At 31.7% G+C, this 17,515-nt stretch overlaps 1 protein-coding gene and 1 long non-coding RNA gene across 8 annotated transcripts in view; one reads left to right on the forward strand and one right to left on the reverse strand.

Moving 5' to 3' along the window:
* Positions 1-17,515, forward strand: part of LOC127724635 (E3 ubiquitin-protein ligase rnf213-alpha-like) — a 1,011,139-nt gene that overhangs the window by 519,231 nt on the left and 474,393 nt on the right. The window lies entirely within an intron of this gene.
* Positions 594-16,807, reverse strand: LOC127724778 (uncharacterized). 2 transcript variants are annotated; one of them, XR_007992683.1, is made up of 4 exons: positions 16,637-16,807; positions 10,952-11,048; positions 9,221-9,348; positions 594-6,011 (listed from the first exon to the last, which is right to left on the reverse strand). It is a non-coding gene; the product is annotated as an uncharacterized LOC127724778 (long non-coding RNA). The 2 variants fall into 2 exon arrangements; XR_007992682.1 differs by lacking the exon at positions 9,221-9,348 and adding an exon at positions 9,373-9,500.

Here is a 17,515-nt window from a genome sequence, read left to right on the forward strand (position 1 = left end):
ATAAATGTTTTTAACAGATGCTGAACAATGAAAATGAGGTCAAGGACAATGGACATTATGACACACGGAAACTTTGTCATATAAGGCATCTGTATACAAGGTATGAAGTCTCCATGTTTACTACACTCTGAAATATAACGCTTTATACAAATAGTTTACGGCGCCGAAGCTGAAGGATTGCAATCAGTATGTCACACCAAAATAGATCTGATCAATGAAATAGAAGGTGCACAACTACATATGGTATAGAGTTTTAAGTCAACTTTGGTTCTGTTCCAAGATTTTATATTTTTCATGTGTAGAAAAAAACAGGTTTGGCTATTGAAACTACAAAAATCTACCCGACAAAATAAAATCATAAAAGTGTTCAGCTGCATATATATGACATATATGATTATAACAACTTTCTAAAAAGTTTATTCCAACTATAGGACATTTTACATTGACTAAATCGGTAGAGAACAGACTATTGAGTAGATGGACAAGACTTAAATAATGTATCTTCTCAAACACATATGCCGGAGGAGACATAACTGAACCATGAGATGCCACACAAAAACAAACATATATACATATATGCAAACAAACAAAAAAACAATTACTTTACTTTATTCAATAAAGCCTTTATTTTAATAACTATATTTAAAAGCTGTGTTTTATAATTAAAATATAATATCATTAACCTGAACAATACTGACTAGTACAATTTTCATAACAAGACAGTGCAGCAGAAAAGTTTTACACATTAGATGTTCATGACGATATATATGTTTAATACAACTAACAAACATATAGAAAAGCTTTTGTATAGCTTAAAAGTTGTTTTACCTTACAAACATATGTATCAGTTTTGTAAAAAAAATATCTATTGTCTAAAAAATATTCTAAAGTCATTTGTGCTGTCTATTCTGACATAGGATGTCAATATAAAGATATCTGATATTTTTTGCTTAAATATCATATTGGCAACATCCTTGTTGTATGAAAGAGATGTATATCAACAATTTTGTAAATAAGACATTTTGCAGCAAATTACATTTTTTTGTAAAGCTCATATTCATACATTAAGGATAAGATTTTCAAATATTTTCCTTAAATGCCAGAAGTTCAAAGGTCTTATGCAAATATGTAAGATACAATGTAAAATACAATATAAAAAAAATATAAACTGATATATTAAAGACTAATCTATCCTCAATATCTGAAGAAATATTTTGATACATTTATCCTACTGGTTGATTTTCAATTCAAGGGGACTTTTCATACCTTCTCTCAAACAAAACTTTGACATGTTGTACACAAGAAAAATAAACACAAAATAAAACATGTTAACAAAACTAAAAAAACAAACCAAAGGAGTTTGTTAATAATAAAAGCACTTCAATAAGAAAATCTTCATCATTTAATACAAAAAAAAATTCATTACACTTTATATAACAATAATAAAGGCCATTATTTATCTACTACATGGTTTAAAGATCAGACTTTTATCACAAATTTGAAGGAATGAAGTTTAACAACATTTCAAGAGAAATATTTGCCAAAATGTGTCTAAAACAAGCATCTTTTCTTTCAAAATTTTGATTGAAGCAGAGTGGTTTGGAATTAGTCCAATGTCTTGGTTTCAATGATGGAAATCACTGGGAATAACATTTTTTAGTATAAAATATGTGTTGAAGCAATGCTGACAAAGTTCTCCAGATTTGCTGGCATACCAAAAATAGGTTTCAGTTGCAAAACAGGATTATTTTTTGTTGTTTTAAAGCAGAATTTAATAGTAAATTTTAGAGACCCTTTTCTGGTTTCAATATAATAAAGATTGGTATGAGGAGTTTTCTAACAGCTATGGTCAGAAAGCATGTATTACCCTGGAAGTTAGTCTTCTAATAACTGAATATAAGAGATTAATTCAATATATATTCTATATATGATAACATGTTTCTTTATATTTAGACATTACAAATTAAGAATTTTACAATGCAAAAGTGTTTGCATAATTAGGTCCGACTGCATTTTTTTCTACAGAAACATTCAAACATTTTTCTATTTAAAATCTTTTAAACAATTCATAAACATTAATGGTATTTCAAGTTTTGAAGAAATCTGTTAAATTGCAAATCCTCATCTCTAAAAATTCAGATAAGTACAAATCAGAAGGAAAAAATACATTTAATCTTATTAATCAATAACAAATTTACATCAATAAAAAAGATATGAGGTTTACATGAGGGTGTGGATTGGGATAACAGAATAGAGAATAATCAGCAAAAATATAAAGAATAGAGAAAAATGGACAAAAAAAATAGAGAATAGAGAATAATGAGGTGCTAAAATATAAAGAATAGAGAATAAAGGGCAAAAAGTATAAAGAATAGACAAAAAACGCCTAAAAAAATAAAGAATACTGAAATGAAGTACCCCATCTAGACCCTCTTACATCAATGAGACAGCAACAGAACAACCTAAAACATTGTTTTATTTCATCTATCATTAACAAAAATAACTAAAAATCATCCAAAAACAGAAGGAAGGTCATATTAAGGATAGACTAATATATGTATATATATATAAATATGTAAATAAAACAAAATCAATCATGAATTGCAACTACCTTTAATACAACTTATAAATTAAATCATTAATAGATAATACTGGGGAAGAACATAAAACTACTATAAAAAAACCCTAAAAGGTGACAATTACAAAAATCATTTGTACAGCCATTTATATACATTTTTAATGTTGAATTTATCCAAAATAAGGATGGAATGCATTGTGCATTATTGAAGAAAATTAAACAGTTTGGGTCAACCTCTAATTCTCTTCTTCTTTTAAAGCAAGCTGAAACATTACTCCATTTTGTCTTTTTCAAATAAAGTCCTATTTAATGCTAGGCTCTTGTCTCATGAACTTTTTATTTGACCCTACCTAATTAAATTTTTGATCTATGTTACTTCCAGCTTCTTACAACCAATAATTAACAATAAAGTTATACACTTAATGGTAGTGTAATGAGAATTCAAATATATACATATTATGGTGTAAATATATTTGGTACTATAATTGTTGGTTAATAGAAAAAAATATTATGGCACATGGTTTTGCAGTAGATCATTGATGTAGGTTTAAATTATTTGTTTACAAGATGAAAACATAGTAATCTGTTAGTTCTTGTGAGAATTTTGTCACACATATAATATAGTAACTCTGTTATGAGGATTAATACCAATTTATGATAATATTAATGAAAGTACAATAATTGATGAATTAAGTACATGAAATATAAAATATTATTATTTACTTGAGAAAAATATGAAATTCATGTAAATATCAATCAGAAAAATTGTGATCAAACAAACTGACAACACCAATAGTTGCTGACATCAACATCATTTGGTCTCTGGTAGATAGAATTCAGGATTCAGAATTAGAAAATCAATTTTACATGATTTTAATATTTTAAAAAACATGTACACATAGCAAAAAGTACTACTAAATGTATTTCAATGTTTTTGTCATTTTGAGCATTATCACAGATACTTTGTATTTTGATTTTAACTTTTTAGAAACGTTTACATTGTAAATATCTTTTAAGAATTATCTCCTTTAGCTCACTTTTCTCTTGAGTAACAATTAAGTGAACGTTTGTGTTAAATATGCATGAATAACGATGGTACCACATAGAAATAATTTCTTTCTCTACACAATCACAACATACCTTCTTGAGCAAATTTTCTGAAGCAGTTTTAAAGGTCATTTTTTCTTTCATCATTTTCTCAATAATCAATAATTTATTACAAATCTAATTTTTCATCAAAATTACATAAACCAGGCTTCTGAATAAAGTTCAAAATATAAAACTTAATTAATCGTAGCAATAGCTAGATCAAGGGTTCAAATTTTTATTGGCAGCAAAAATTCCTTGGTTATTGACTATGATTTCATCAGGACGTACATTTATTTACAGAAAACAAAACAATCAATTACTTTTGACTACTGTAAATTCAGAAATTAATGTGAGGTTTTTATTAATGCGAATAATGCGAGTGGATGAAGATCGCAATAATAAGAACTCGCATTCTGATATCTAATACTTATATCTGTATGCAGATTTTCCTGAAATCGCAATAATTAATCTGGCATTTTAGTCCATTCTTCAAAAATCGCAATAATAAATGCACGCAATAATTTCTGAATTTACAGTAGTTGGGAAAGCCTCTGTGTTAATAAATTATTGTACAGTGCAGAGCATTATGCCTCCGTATCCTGTGGATCTGAGCTGAAACTGCCAGAAATTTGGAATTGTAAATTGAAAATTACTGTTGTTTAAAACATGCTACTTAACATTATAAATTCAAGGGACTTTCATGGATTTCTACCATACTCATAAACTTCAAACACATTTCTAGCACTGAAATGAACTGACTTATTAGTTCTAGGATATTTTCAGTTATAAGATTGAGTTATACCACTGTAGATCAATTGAAATAAATCATGAAATATGAAATTAATTTACATCATTGGATGTGCAGGGGTGGATCCAGCCATTTTTAAAAGGGGGAGTTCCCAACCCAAGATAAAGGGGGGGTTCCAATCATATGTCCCCATTCAAATGCATTGATCGTTAAAAAAAAGGGGGGGTTCCAACCCCAAGAACCCCCCCCCAACCCCGGATACGCCACTGATGTGTATTCTTAGCAAAATACGTCAACAAAAATAAAACAATATCATTTGTTATTTGATTATTGCAATTTCATGCACCAAACATTATAAAAAAATAGTTTCAAATAATACATGTCTTAAAATTCATAGAAATTTATAATTAAAGTAGGAACAATAGAAGAAGCCTGATAGGGGAGGTAACCTATCTTAAGGGCATACGATACAGTTTTGATCCCACGGTAATTTTTTTACAAAAAAATTTGCATACAAGCTATTTTTCGTTTTGTTAATTCAAATATGTCATAAAAAATATACCTTCATGTGCTAAATGTAGAGATAAATGGGGTCAAAATTTTAGACATTTACTTAAAATTTCTGTTTCTTGGACATTTCTATCCTTTAGACAGACATACTTAACTTTTTTCTTTCAAAAGAAAAACACATGCCAATTTTTGTAAAAAGATTTGGAATATCTGCTTTACAGAAGTATGCTTTTAAATTGTCTAACAATTCTTTAAAAAGATAATTCATTTTTATTAAAATTTCAAGATTTTGGTAAAAAATGGCATTTTCTGCTGCATATTTATCTAATTTAAAAAAAAATCATCAGTGATTTTTTCATAAAAATTGGAACAAATAATCTTCATACAGTATCAAGTCAAATTTCCTTTTAAAAAAGAGTGGTCCATGTACTCGTTTTCAAGTTAATGATTAAAATCACTTGAAAAATGCATCTTTTCCAGATATGTCGATGTTTGACGTCGGGAAATACAACATATTACATTAGCAACATCATTACCTCCCCTGTAACTGTATAGCATGCCCTTAAGAGGTGCTTATAAAAGAGCAATAACTTATCAAAGCAAAATTAATCACTAATTTGAGTAAAAATACCACTATAAAAATAATATTGCCTAATTCTATGACTTACTTATCACAGACTAAGCTTTATTTTAAGAATGAACAATTACAGGTGTCATTTGTGAGTTTTTGTGTTTTTTGGTAGTAATTTCCAGCAGTGTCTCCTTGGAGGGTGAATTTGTATCTGAATGACATCTACTCTCAACATTTATAATGGTCCCAACATTTATCGGAGGAAGTATTGTTTTCCTATTTTTAGGTGTGGGAAAATCCAGAGAACAATTATTCTCATGGAAGTCATTTTGATCATGAAATATGTCTGCCTTGTCGTCTTTTCTTTCTATCGATGAATCTGTCACCTCATCTGAAGGTGAAATTGTTGACAGTTCTTGTTGAATGTTGGACAGTGCTGCAACTCCCATAGATATTTCTTCTTTCCTTTCTGTATAAGATTTTGCTTCAACTGGAGCAGCATTTCTTCTGTTATTCTGAAAAAAAAAAAAGAACAGCTTTTCTGCATAATTATACTGAAAAATATTAGCAATTAATAAAATTGTGAACCATTTAGCAAACAAAAATAATTCCTATTCATTTTTCAATATCATTATTCAAATATTCTATAAGGACACAACTTTATAAATTTAGTGCGTCCAAAGCGTTTTATTTAATCTATCTTCTTCAAGAACACTAAAACTCCAAAAATTGAAATCCAAGGAAGGATATATAAAATTGAGAATGGAAATGGGGAATGTGTCAAAGAGACAACAACCCGACCATAGAACAGACAACAGCAGAAGGTCACCAACAGGTCTTCAATGCAGCGAGAAATTCCCGCACCCGGAGGCGTCCTTCAGCTGGCCCCTAAACAAATATATATACTAGTTCAGTGATAATGAACGCCGTACTAAACTCCAAATTGTACACAAGAAACTAAAATTAAAAATAATACAAGACTAACAAAGGCTAGAGGCTCCTGACTTGGGACAGACGCAAAAATGCAGCGGGGTTAAACATGTTTATGAGATCTCAACCCTCCCCCTATACCTCTAGCCAATGTAGAAAAGTAAACTCATAACAATAAGCACATTAAAATTCAGTTCAAGAGAAGTCCGAGTCTGATGTCAGAAGATGTAACCAAAGAAAATAAACAAAATGACAATAATACATAAATAACAACAGACTACTAGCAGTTAACTGACATGCCAGCTCCAGACTTCAATTAAACTGATTGAAAGATTATGTCTTCATCATATGAATATCAGGCACAATCCTTCCCGTTAGGGGTTTAGTATCATACCATCATAACATATATGAGAAGAACATAACCCGTGTCATGCCAACAACTGGTTTTTAAATAAATGTGTTTAGTGCCGATGTAAAGACCCTATAAGTGAATCAATATTAACGCCAAAATATGCAATCTTTAATGACCTGACAACAGTATCGTAACTATATCCCTTCTTAATAAGTCTATTTAAAGGTTTTGTTAGCTTCAGAGGTGAATATTGACATTTTTGAAGGATATATACATGTATACCTGAAAAAAAAATAAGGAGCTTAAACACCAACATGACCAAAGGGGATTTAAAAGAATATCAAAATTCATCTAAGGTCAACTTTGCCTGCGGGAGTTTAAACCTCAGTTTCTTATATAATTAATAACAATAATATCTACATTTATCAACAGAGATATATAATACATGTATTATATGTATAACTCAAATCTTGATTATTTTTTAAATTTCAAATTGTTTAATTGTCAATCACAATTCTCTCAGAAGCATAGCATTAAGATATAGACAATGAAATTCACAAGAAACACATTATCATATATTGTACTTGTTTTGTACCTTTGAATATTGGGTCTAATTGCTGAACTGACAGACCAATAGATGAATAGATGGACACACAGGGAAATTGCATTATACTAACCACTCTGTGAGTGGGTGTATAACTCCAACTTTGTGAATTCAGGTGTAACACACTGTGAGTAGGGATATATTTTTTTCAAAACAATTTGAGAACAAGGAACCCATTCAAAACTTAAGATTTCTTTCAAATTTAGACAACTGCTTGTTTTATATTGATTAAATCACTAGAAAATATTCACGGTATGTCCTACTTTTAGCAACTGTAGCTTTCTAAACTAGCTTGCAGTAGCAAGCTCATTTTGACCCTGCTTTTTAAATTACATGCTGTCTATTATTTCCTCGTTCCAAAGTTATCAGTTATATACTGGTGGTAGCTGCACCAAGTAGGGTTTTAATTGGATGTTTTAGTTTTATAAAATATGGTCTAGCTACATTTTTTTGTATATGGGAGGTTGTGCTCACACAAAAACTGATGGTACTCCTCACCACATTTTGTACCTCTACCGAGTCAGGCTACAATGATCTGGACAATGTGTTGTTCGCTGTTGTTTGTCTGCCTATTTTTTGGAGAAGTTGTTGTTGATAATTGATTTGTTATTTTGTGAAACTGTGGTAAGATTCAAGTTGTATGCTATTGTTTGCTATAATTAATGGTAATCCACCTATTTTAGATTGAGGCCCTAGTCCTTGAATGAAAAAGTACATGTGCTTACTAAGACCAAATTGAAAATTGTTCTTTAGTGATTATTCTTAAGAAACCATTAAAACTTAACATTTTTTTATTAATATCATATCATACATTTGTCATACACATGATACATGTCATATATTGTAAAGTATTCAGTAGCACTGGCCCTGTGACATTCCTCCATTTTAATTTTCAACCACAGAGGGATCAATATAAAAGTGTGTTCAAATAAACAAATCTTGGACTGAAATTAGCCAGACACTTGGGGCTCCAGTAGGTCACAAGGTCATGTTTAAAAATTGCCTCAGGTCACAAAGTCACTTTTAAGCAAATTCAAGGAAGATGTTTTGAAAATTTTTAAAGATCACAAGTCAGATTTGATAATGTTGGACCCACACACTGGGACTGGTTCACTGGGCTGGTTCTGACAGATAACATTCAGTTATCAATGTAACTACTAGTGGAGTAGCTTACTTTTGAACATCAGTACATTATATACATATGTACATGTATTAAAGTGCAGGCCTTCATCCATGATGTCTCACGGGGTTATTTGCGGTCATAAAGCTCTACCGTTTTAAAACCAAACTTCAAATGAATTCTCTTCAGTAATAGTTTTTACTAGTAATTTTTGTTTTTTTTTGCTCATACAAGTACAAATCCGGTTGTAAGTCTAATTCGGTAGTTCGAATTCAAGGAAAAGTGGACAGGATTGTGGTAATGCCAATTGGAACATATCTGTCGACATCTGTGAAACAGATATTTCATAACAGTCAACCAACTCGTGATGGTCTCCGTAAAATTTTCTATGTTAGGTGGTATGTTTGTGTCAATCATTTTCATTATTATACTCTAAGCTTCTTATTAACCCAGATTGTTTGAATTTTGTTTCACATGAATGTGTAGAAATCATATCTAAGGAAACTGTTTTTTAACACAAACACTTTACTGATATAAAGAGTTATCTTCCTTAACACAGTACAGGTACATTTTTGTACATCCCCCTTAAAAATATTAATGAGTTACATGTGATCACAATTACTGATTTCATTCATATTACCTATGCCAATGTTAAATAAAAGTGATTAATGGGATATAAATTGATAAAAGATTAGTAACCATGGTAACTGAAACTTACATTCTGTGTTTTGTCTCCTCTGTCCTTGTACTTTGAGTATTCAATGGAGCAGATTAAGAAGAAGAGGAAGCCAAACCAAACTGATGTGGCAAGAAATATAATTATGAACGTTTCACTGCCATTCAAGCCTGGAAGTAGAAAATGAAACTTACGTAATTACGACCTCTTCCTCTTCTTTGGTACCCACGGTATTCTGAGCAACAAACAATACACATGATGAACACACACCAGGCAGAGGTAGCAGAGAGAACAACTAAGAACAGACTGCCACCAGTTAAACCTAGAATTATAAAGATGAAATAAAAAATGAGGATGAGATAAAAAGAGAAACTTTTACGAAAGGGGAAATAAAGATTGACCAAACATAAAGAAAGGAGCAAGGTATTTAATTTCGTACAGTGCAAAATGACATTTTGAGGAATAAAAGATGAACATAAAAAATTATTTAAATTGCAATGAATAAAACTATATATATATATGAGACATACAAGATTTAAATCAAATTAAAGCGAACAAAATAGATCTTGCTGGCATATATCATGTACATTGTATGTAAACATTTGCTATTACATGAAGGGACTAAATGAACCTCAATTTTTGAGTAAAATGATAAGGAGCCCCATTTAAAAGTCACAAGATGAGGTAAGATTAAGTTTTCCAATGGAAGTTTCTCAGAACCTCACCTTTTCTGTAGCCTCTATTACTGAGCATTCATTATTATTATACACAAAAATAAATGTATCCATAGAAGTCATAAACATGCATGGTTTAAAATGATTTCAATGGTTCAATTATTATTGTTCAAAAACTATGACCGTGCAGAAGGGAACAAAATAGCAAGAGAGCAATTCCCATTGCAATCACTGATCTTAATTGCAAAAAATGCCTGAATACAGATCATCCCTATGATACACAAAGATAATTAAGCATTCACACTAAGCACTCACATTCTTTCATACACATACAATTACATCACTTCCGAGATATGGTAGTTAGTTATATCAGTCATGTGACTTCCATCACCATGTGACCAAAATGTTGGCGTCCTCACTTCCAACGCATGTTGAGCGAATGGGTGAAAACGTTTGATGCTATACTGCACGAAATATTCCGGAAATTATAATCAAATTAGTTGGTCGTACAATGTCGTAAGGGAATTGAGATTACGTATCTTATGTAACATAAATTATTTCTAGACTTCTGTATATCCTGTCCAAAGTCAGGAGCCTGTAATTTAGTGGTTGTCGTTTGTTGCTGTATATCATATTTGTTTTTCGTTGATTATTTTGGACATAAATCAGGGCGTTAGTTTTCTCGTTTGAATTGTTTTACAATTGTCAATTCAGAACCTTTTATAGCTGACTATGCAGTATGGGTTTTATTGTTGAAGGCCGTACGGTGACCTATAGTTGTTAATTTCTGCACATTTTGGTCTCTTGTAGAGAGTTGTCTCATTGGCAATCATTCCACATCTTCTTATTTTTATACCCTGCAGAATTACAATCCTGAATTGCTTGAAACTTGAATAGTGCAGGGATACAAGGGTGCCTTCTATTTGGTAAATGACATCACAAGGGCCTGTGTAATTGATGATCTTTTCCGTTGAAAGACATGATTCGAGAAATAACCTATTAATCATGTTAATGGTGACCACTGTAATGGCTACAAAACTTTGATGAAATACTGTAATGACTGTGCATGCTATTTAATAATTAAATGATCTAATTTTACCATCATTTGTGTCTGTATCTGTACTATTGGAAGTCCCATTCATTGGTTCAATCACAATGTTTGACTAAAATCTGGTTTGTTTCATCATCATAACACCCTGAAAGTAGACGTTGACATTGAAATATAGCATGCAAAGTGTGTGAGGTATGTGTCCACAATTTGTTGGTAGAAACAATATTATTTTACCCATAATTCCATGTTTAACAGATACATTATCATCATGTCAGATCAATTTTGCTACACAATGTTATTCATCGGGATAGTGGTACCATCATACTCATGCATAGACATACGCTTCCTTTTATTTGTATGTTAGATATAATCTTACTTTCTTTTTACCAGGAATGGCAATTCTTTGAGAAATGTATACTCAACTTACTTTAAATAAATCAAATATTAACAGCAATAACTGTCCTTTCCTAGATTTAGATATTTCAGTTTTACATGAGAAACTCTACACAAAATTTACGACTAAAGGGATGATTTTTCTTTCTCTATTGTTAATTTTCCTTTTTTGGAAGGTGATGTTACTTTGGCACCGTCTTACAGTGTTTATATATCCTCATTCACTATGCCCGAAGTGATGTTTCCGATCCCGAAAATTTTGATACGATCCAGGTAAACTTATCAATCCTTTTAATAAACTTATTCTAAAAGGTTACAAATTCAACACTGTAACTTGATCTTCGAATATTGTTTTTATTGGTTTAAATATTGATTTTGTTATCAGTAAATTAAAACCATACTAAACATGCTAAATATTATTAATTGTTATTCACATATGCACATTCACAGTACTATCAACTGTAGATACCTATATCTTGTCATTGCACAATGTCATGTTCTTCTCTGCATGATTGTTAATGACGTCTTTAAACTAAATCCATTGGATGTTGGATGTGTACTGATTGATATTTCAGTCTAAGATACATGATATTTTTATTATTTGTAATTGGCTTTGAACTAGTTGTCAGAAACTGTGAGTACTCTTAGATCTGTACGCTGTTTTTGTTTTGTTTTTAGGGATGTACATGTATAAATCATGTAAATACCCTACCACGTCTGGTCTGTGTTTTTTTATTAGATGTTTTCTTGCTGTGTATAGATTTGATGAGTTTAGCACTTTTCAACTTACTTTCATAGTTTGTTCTTAAGTTGTACTGTTACAATACTGTCCCAGGTTAGGGGAGGGTTGGCACCTTCAAACAGGTTTAACCCAGCAGCATTCTGTGTGCCTGTCCAAATTCAGGAACCTGTAATTGAGTGGTCGTTGTTTTTTTGCTGTTTCTCTTATTCGTTTTTTCTTCTATTGTTTTGCAGTTTGTTCTTGTGTTTTGCTGTTACACCACTTTCCCAGGTTAGGGGGAGCCTGTAGTTCAGTGGTTCTCGTTGGTTTATGTCTGCCATACATGTATTTGTCTTTCATAAATTGTTTCATTATAAATTAGGCCGTTAGTTTTCTCAATTGAATTGTTTCATATTTTTCATGTCAGGGTCTTTTATAGCCTACTATATGGTATGGGGTTTTCTCATTGTTGAAGGGCATACAGTTGCCTATAATTGCTTACATCCCCTTCATTTAACTTGGATGGATAGTTGTCTCATTGGCAATCATACCACATCTCCTTAATTTTATATCAACTACTCATTTCAGATACTCATGAGTACTTAAATACTCAGATAATACATGTAATATCGGAAATAACAGTTTCAGGCATAAGAATTTTTTGATATTGTGATTGTCTTTGATTACCTTATATTTTCGAAGAAAAATGTGGGTTAAACCTGGTTTTATAGCTAGCTAAACCTCCCACTTGTTTGACAGTTGTTTAAAAGTTCTGTTATATTGACAAAAATTGGGTGAGCAACCCAAACAGACATAAAAGGTTAATGTGGCAATAATTGGGATCCAGCGACAGGCCAAAACTGTATAAACATACATCTCAACTGACTAAAAAATTCAAAGAAACATACAAATAAATCTAACAAAGACGCCAACAAAAATTTTTTTGTAGTTGATAGTAAATTGACAAAGACACTGATAAATGTTTTTGTAGATGGTAGTACATTTTGTATATAGTATTAACATAAAAGACAACATCAAAATCACTTAAATAGAAGATTACTGTAATCAACAAATCACTTTAATAATTGTTAACACATGACATCTGTGGCAAAATTTCTTTGTTCTTACTGTGCTATAATCTGGATAATGCACAGCTACGGTGTGCAATAACTACCTCAGATATACTGCACACTTCGAAAATACTTTTATCTTTCAGGACTGATCCAGGATTTTTCAAAGACATAGGGGCGTAATTCCATAAAAAAGTTTGATGATTTTAGGATTAAACATTATATATTTTCCAATCAAAGGGGTGGGGGCGTATGCCCTTTTCCCCCCTTTGAATCTGCCACTGACCTGGCAATTACGGCATACTTGATCAATTAACAACTTTCTTAATACTTTGTCCTTTCAAATTATAGATAGTGATTCTCATTCCTTAGAAGACTTTATGATATTATGTGTATAATTCAAATCTTGTGGACATCAGTGTTTAAAAAACAATGCAAGATAAAAAAAAAATTTGTAATTTCTTAAAATATCCAAATAGTTAAAACTTGACTTGCAACTTTTTAAATATTAATTCCTTTTAAGTGACCATTTTGGGATCGAATTTAATGAGGTTTATATTCAAGTATGTGCCAAAACAGAAAAATCAGACTTCGTTTAGATGGAACATGTCTTCAGATAAATTATAGAGGAGGGGGGAGTTAATGATTGAAAAGTGAAAAGATTTTTGTTTTGTTTACTTTGCACAATAAATTTAAGTACATTTCTCTTCCATTAATATTCCTCTGAGCATATTCTTGAGGGAATGAAAAGCAGTTAATCTATACTCAATAACCCTTTCATTTATGATTTGTCAAATTGTCATACACCGATTTCAAAGTACATCAAACAGAACTAAAACTGTAGACGATGTGGATCATTCGCCAATAAGACAGCAATCAAACGACAAAACCCACCTAAACACATCTAGAGAGCAACATATAGTGTTCAACAATAGACAGGTGTCTAAACAACATGTCAAGTTCTAAATCATTTATGACGGTTCAAAAGTTCACTCAGAGCTTATGTTGTATTTTTATTTATCTTGCCGACTTAAAAGAAAACCTATTTGATTTGATTTGATTGTCACAAATTTATATAAAAATTGTGAATAAAAAACAGAAACATGCAATCAAAGACCACCCATTAAAACACAATTCTCCAAATACTGTAACAATTTAGGAGAAAGCCTAAATGTAAAAAAAGTTATAATTTAAAAGTTACCAACCTTTTACCATGTTTACTACTTTAACACCAATTTTCCCCATCTTTGCTCTACAAGAAAACTTACCCAGGACTCAGGAGCAGTGGATTGAATATATCGACCAAATATTTCCAAAACGTTCAGGTAAATTGATGGCGTCATGTGTTAAAACAGTTGTTGATCAATCATATCAGTCTACATTTATATCATTTAATCTGCACAGTCAGGATCACCCATTAACCTGAACTCATATGTTGTTCGAGTCAAGTAGGGTCACATGAGCCGAGCAGATTAAATGACATATACCGACTTGCTAGGTCAGTCAGGGGACTTACTTAAATGAGTGATTTTCTAAATCACTGATTCAAGTATCATTATGTCCATAAAGGTTGGAAGTAAGAGTTGTCTTTCTTTAATAATCACCTATTTAAATAGTACAAATCAATCACTAGACTAAGTGATTTAATTTTATTGTAACTTTAAATATAGAATACTAATGATCCAGGGACCAATTATGTTGCTAAAATTATCAGAACCAACACCTGTGTTGATAGGATGACCCGGTCATGTCAGGTGATGACCTTGTACTAAATCTAGGACAATGACATAAAAATCACTTGTTTAAGTATCATACCTCAATTTCCTTCCAAAAAATCACTTCTTTAAGTATCATTATTTTAATAACCCCCTCTAATTTCAACACCCCCGAACAGTGAAATTTTGATCGCGAACAGTAGAATTTTATTACATAATCTATAAGATGAAACCTTGAATTTTACAGGAAAAATACTCCCACTGCTGGGAAAAATCTGTTAAGAAAGTATCAGTTCATTATGTCAAGCCATTTTTACAGCATTTTTTCAACTAAAATAGAATTTGCAGCTAAATGATTGCATCAAAGGCATAAACCTTGCTGCTTAAAAGAAGCAAAAAGTTAATGTTTTTCAATTTTTACTAATGAAAAGATATTATCTAAACCTATGTGTTTAAAATTTTGGTAAAACTACAAAATCACAATTTGTGACAAAACTTCGTATTTGCTACTTAAATAAGTGATTTAAAAATCACTTATTTCAATAAGTCCCCTGACTGTAGGTAAGTACAAGTAACTACCGGTATAACATAATAAAATCATTTGTTTAAGTCATACCCCTGACTGTCTGAAGGGACTATTTCACTAGTACAATTAAAAGACAATTAACAGTCATAATGTGATACATTGTACATGATCTTGGTGTGTATTTTGTGACTTTACATGCTGTTTAAGTCATTCTGACATACATGTTGGGTATATTTAACAATGCTGTAAATTCAGATATTATTGCAAGATTTTTATTAATGTGAATAAAGGGATTGGGTGTGCAAAAATCATGAAAATTATAATATTAGTAATACCAGCCAAAATTCCATCCAGTAAGCCACTGCTCTACCAACTAAGCTTAAGGAGTACTACACTTGTAATATTAGTAAGACCACAAATGGAATATGCCATGACAGTATGGGATCTGTAACAGCATGAACAGCAAAACCACATAGATAAAATTGAAAAAGTACAAAGACGAGCTGCACGATATGAAACCAGCAGTACCAGCAACATTATAATTGATTAACTGAATTACAATGTAGGACGGAAAAGCCTACAAACAAGACGAAAAGAAGCTTGACCCATCATGTGTTACAAAATAACAAATGACCTTGTAGCCATAGACAAGTTTTTCATAGGCAGATCCAGGTGGGCCTGGCAACCCTTTAATGGGAAAAATTTGGTTGATTATATAGGGAATCACTGAAGAATGACTGCGGCAGGCCCCCTCTTATGGCAGTTAGTGGCATGGGCCCCCCTTATAAAAAATTCTGTATCCGCAACTGTAAATACCTACAAAAACCAACAAGAAGCTCTAGTCGGACAGGACATCATACTTACCGTTTACAGCCAGCCACCAAAGATTGTAGCAAAGAATCTTTCTTCATAAACACCATCAAGGATTGGAACAAACTGCCTCCAGATACAAAATGTATCGCCGCAGCAAAGCCACGAGATATTAAGTCTCAAGTGACCAAAACTTCTAACTAAATCAACTCAGCGATTTGTTTTAACCAGTTTTTAATCATGCACAACTTCCCAGAATATTCATCATGTTGAATGTGTGCAGTATTTGGAAGAAGAGCTCCGGACCTGTACTGGCTGTAGATTCAAAAAGTTTATCCTGAAGACTGAAACTGCTCACTAATTGTAATTTTACATACCAAAAATTTCATTTGAAATAAAATATAACCCTCGCCTTACATTACAAAACGAGCAATTCTGGGTCTTATCGGAATGTAAATTAAATGTACACTGTAAGTGAAATGTAAAAACGACTCTTACCTGCTTAGAATCGACGAGTTTCGGCTTCATTGACCAATCGATTCTTATTCTTATTTAAGAAAAGGGTATCTCTCAATGTTTAATCAGAAAAGTAATAATACAGTTAAAAATAACATTGTACGATCCCTGCCTCTTTTGTTGTGTCTGGTCTGCTTCCTAATTTGAGGGATATAATGAGAGGTGGGGGAGAGAAGCGATTTTAATTGTTTTTTTTAGAAACCATTGACGGATATGGAAAAATATATCCGTATTTGGTTTTGATGTCGTCAAAAATTTTTAAAAGGTTCGTTTACCAGAATTAGATTTGAATATCTAGATGTCGGAAGTAGTAATTACAAAATCTTACCACAACGTCCTCTGATCGATCGGAATCGCCCATGATCGATGTCCAACATCATTTAATCCTATATTCTGAGTCTGAGAAGGAACAACAAAGTAGGCAAGCCAACATCTCGTCCCAACTAAAAAAAAAATGCAGGACAAAATTTTTTTATCCCAGCCAGGATGAAAAATTTTGTCCTGCATTTTTTAGTTGTAATCTCTGTCCTGCCTTTTTATTTTTCACTCCATTCGGTCCTGCCTTTTTTTATTAGTTTATCCTGACTTTTTTTACATGATAAATTGTCATCCTGCTTTTTTTTGCCAAGTTGCTCATCCTGCCTTTTTTTTACTCAAAACTCCTGTCTTGCCTTTTTTTTCAAATTTCATCCTAGCCCCCCCCCCCCCCCCCCCCCATAAAAATCAAATGGTAGCTCCCTTATCATGCTTTGCACGGGGAAAACAATTTTGTCCAGACTGAGTATAGAACTAGATTATGATTGACAAAGGGAAGTAACTTGTTTAAAAAGTGTGTAATAACAGAATCAAATCGATAATTGG

The sequence above is a fragment of the Mytilus californianus genome, unplaced genomic scaffold, assembly GCF_021869535.1.
Source record: "Mytilus californianus isolate M0D057914Y unplaced genomic scaffold, xbMytCali1.0.p SCAF_14, whole genome shotgun sequence".
Classification (NCBI taxonomy): Eukaryota; Metazoa; Mollusca; class Bivalvia; order Mytilida; family Mytilidae; genus Mytilus; species Mytilus californianus.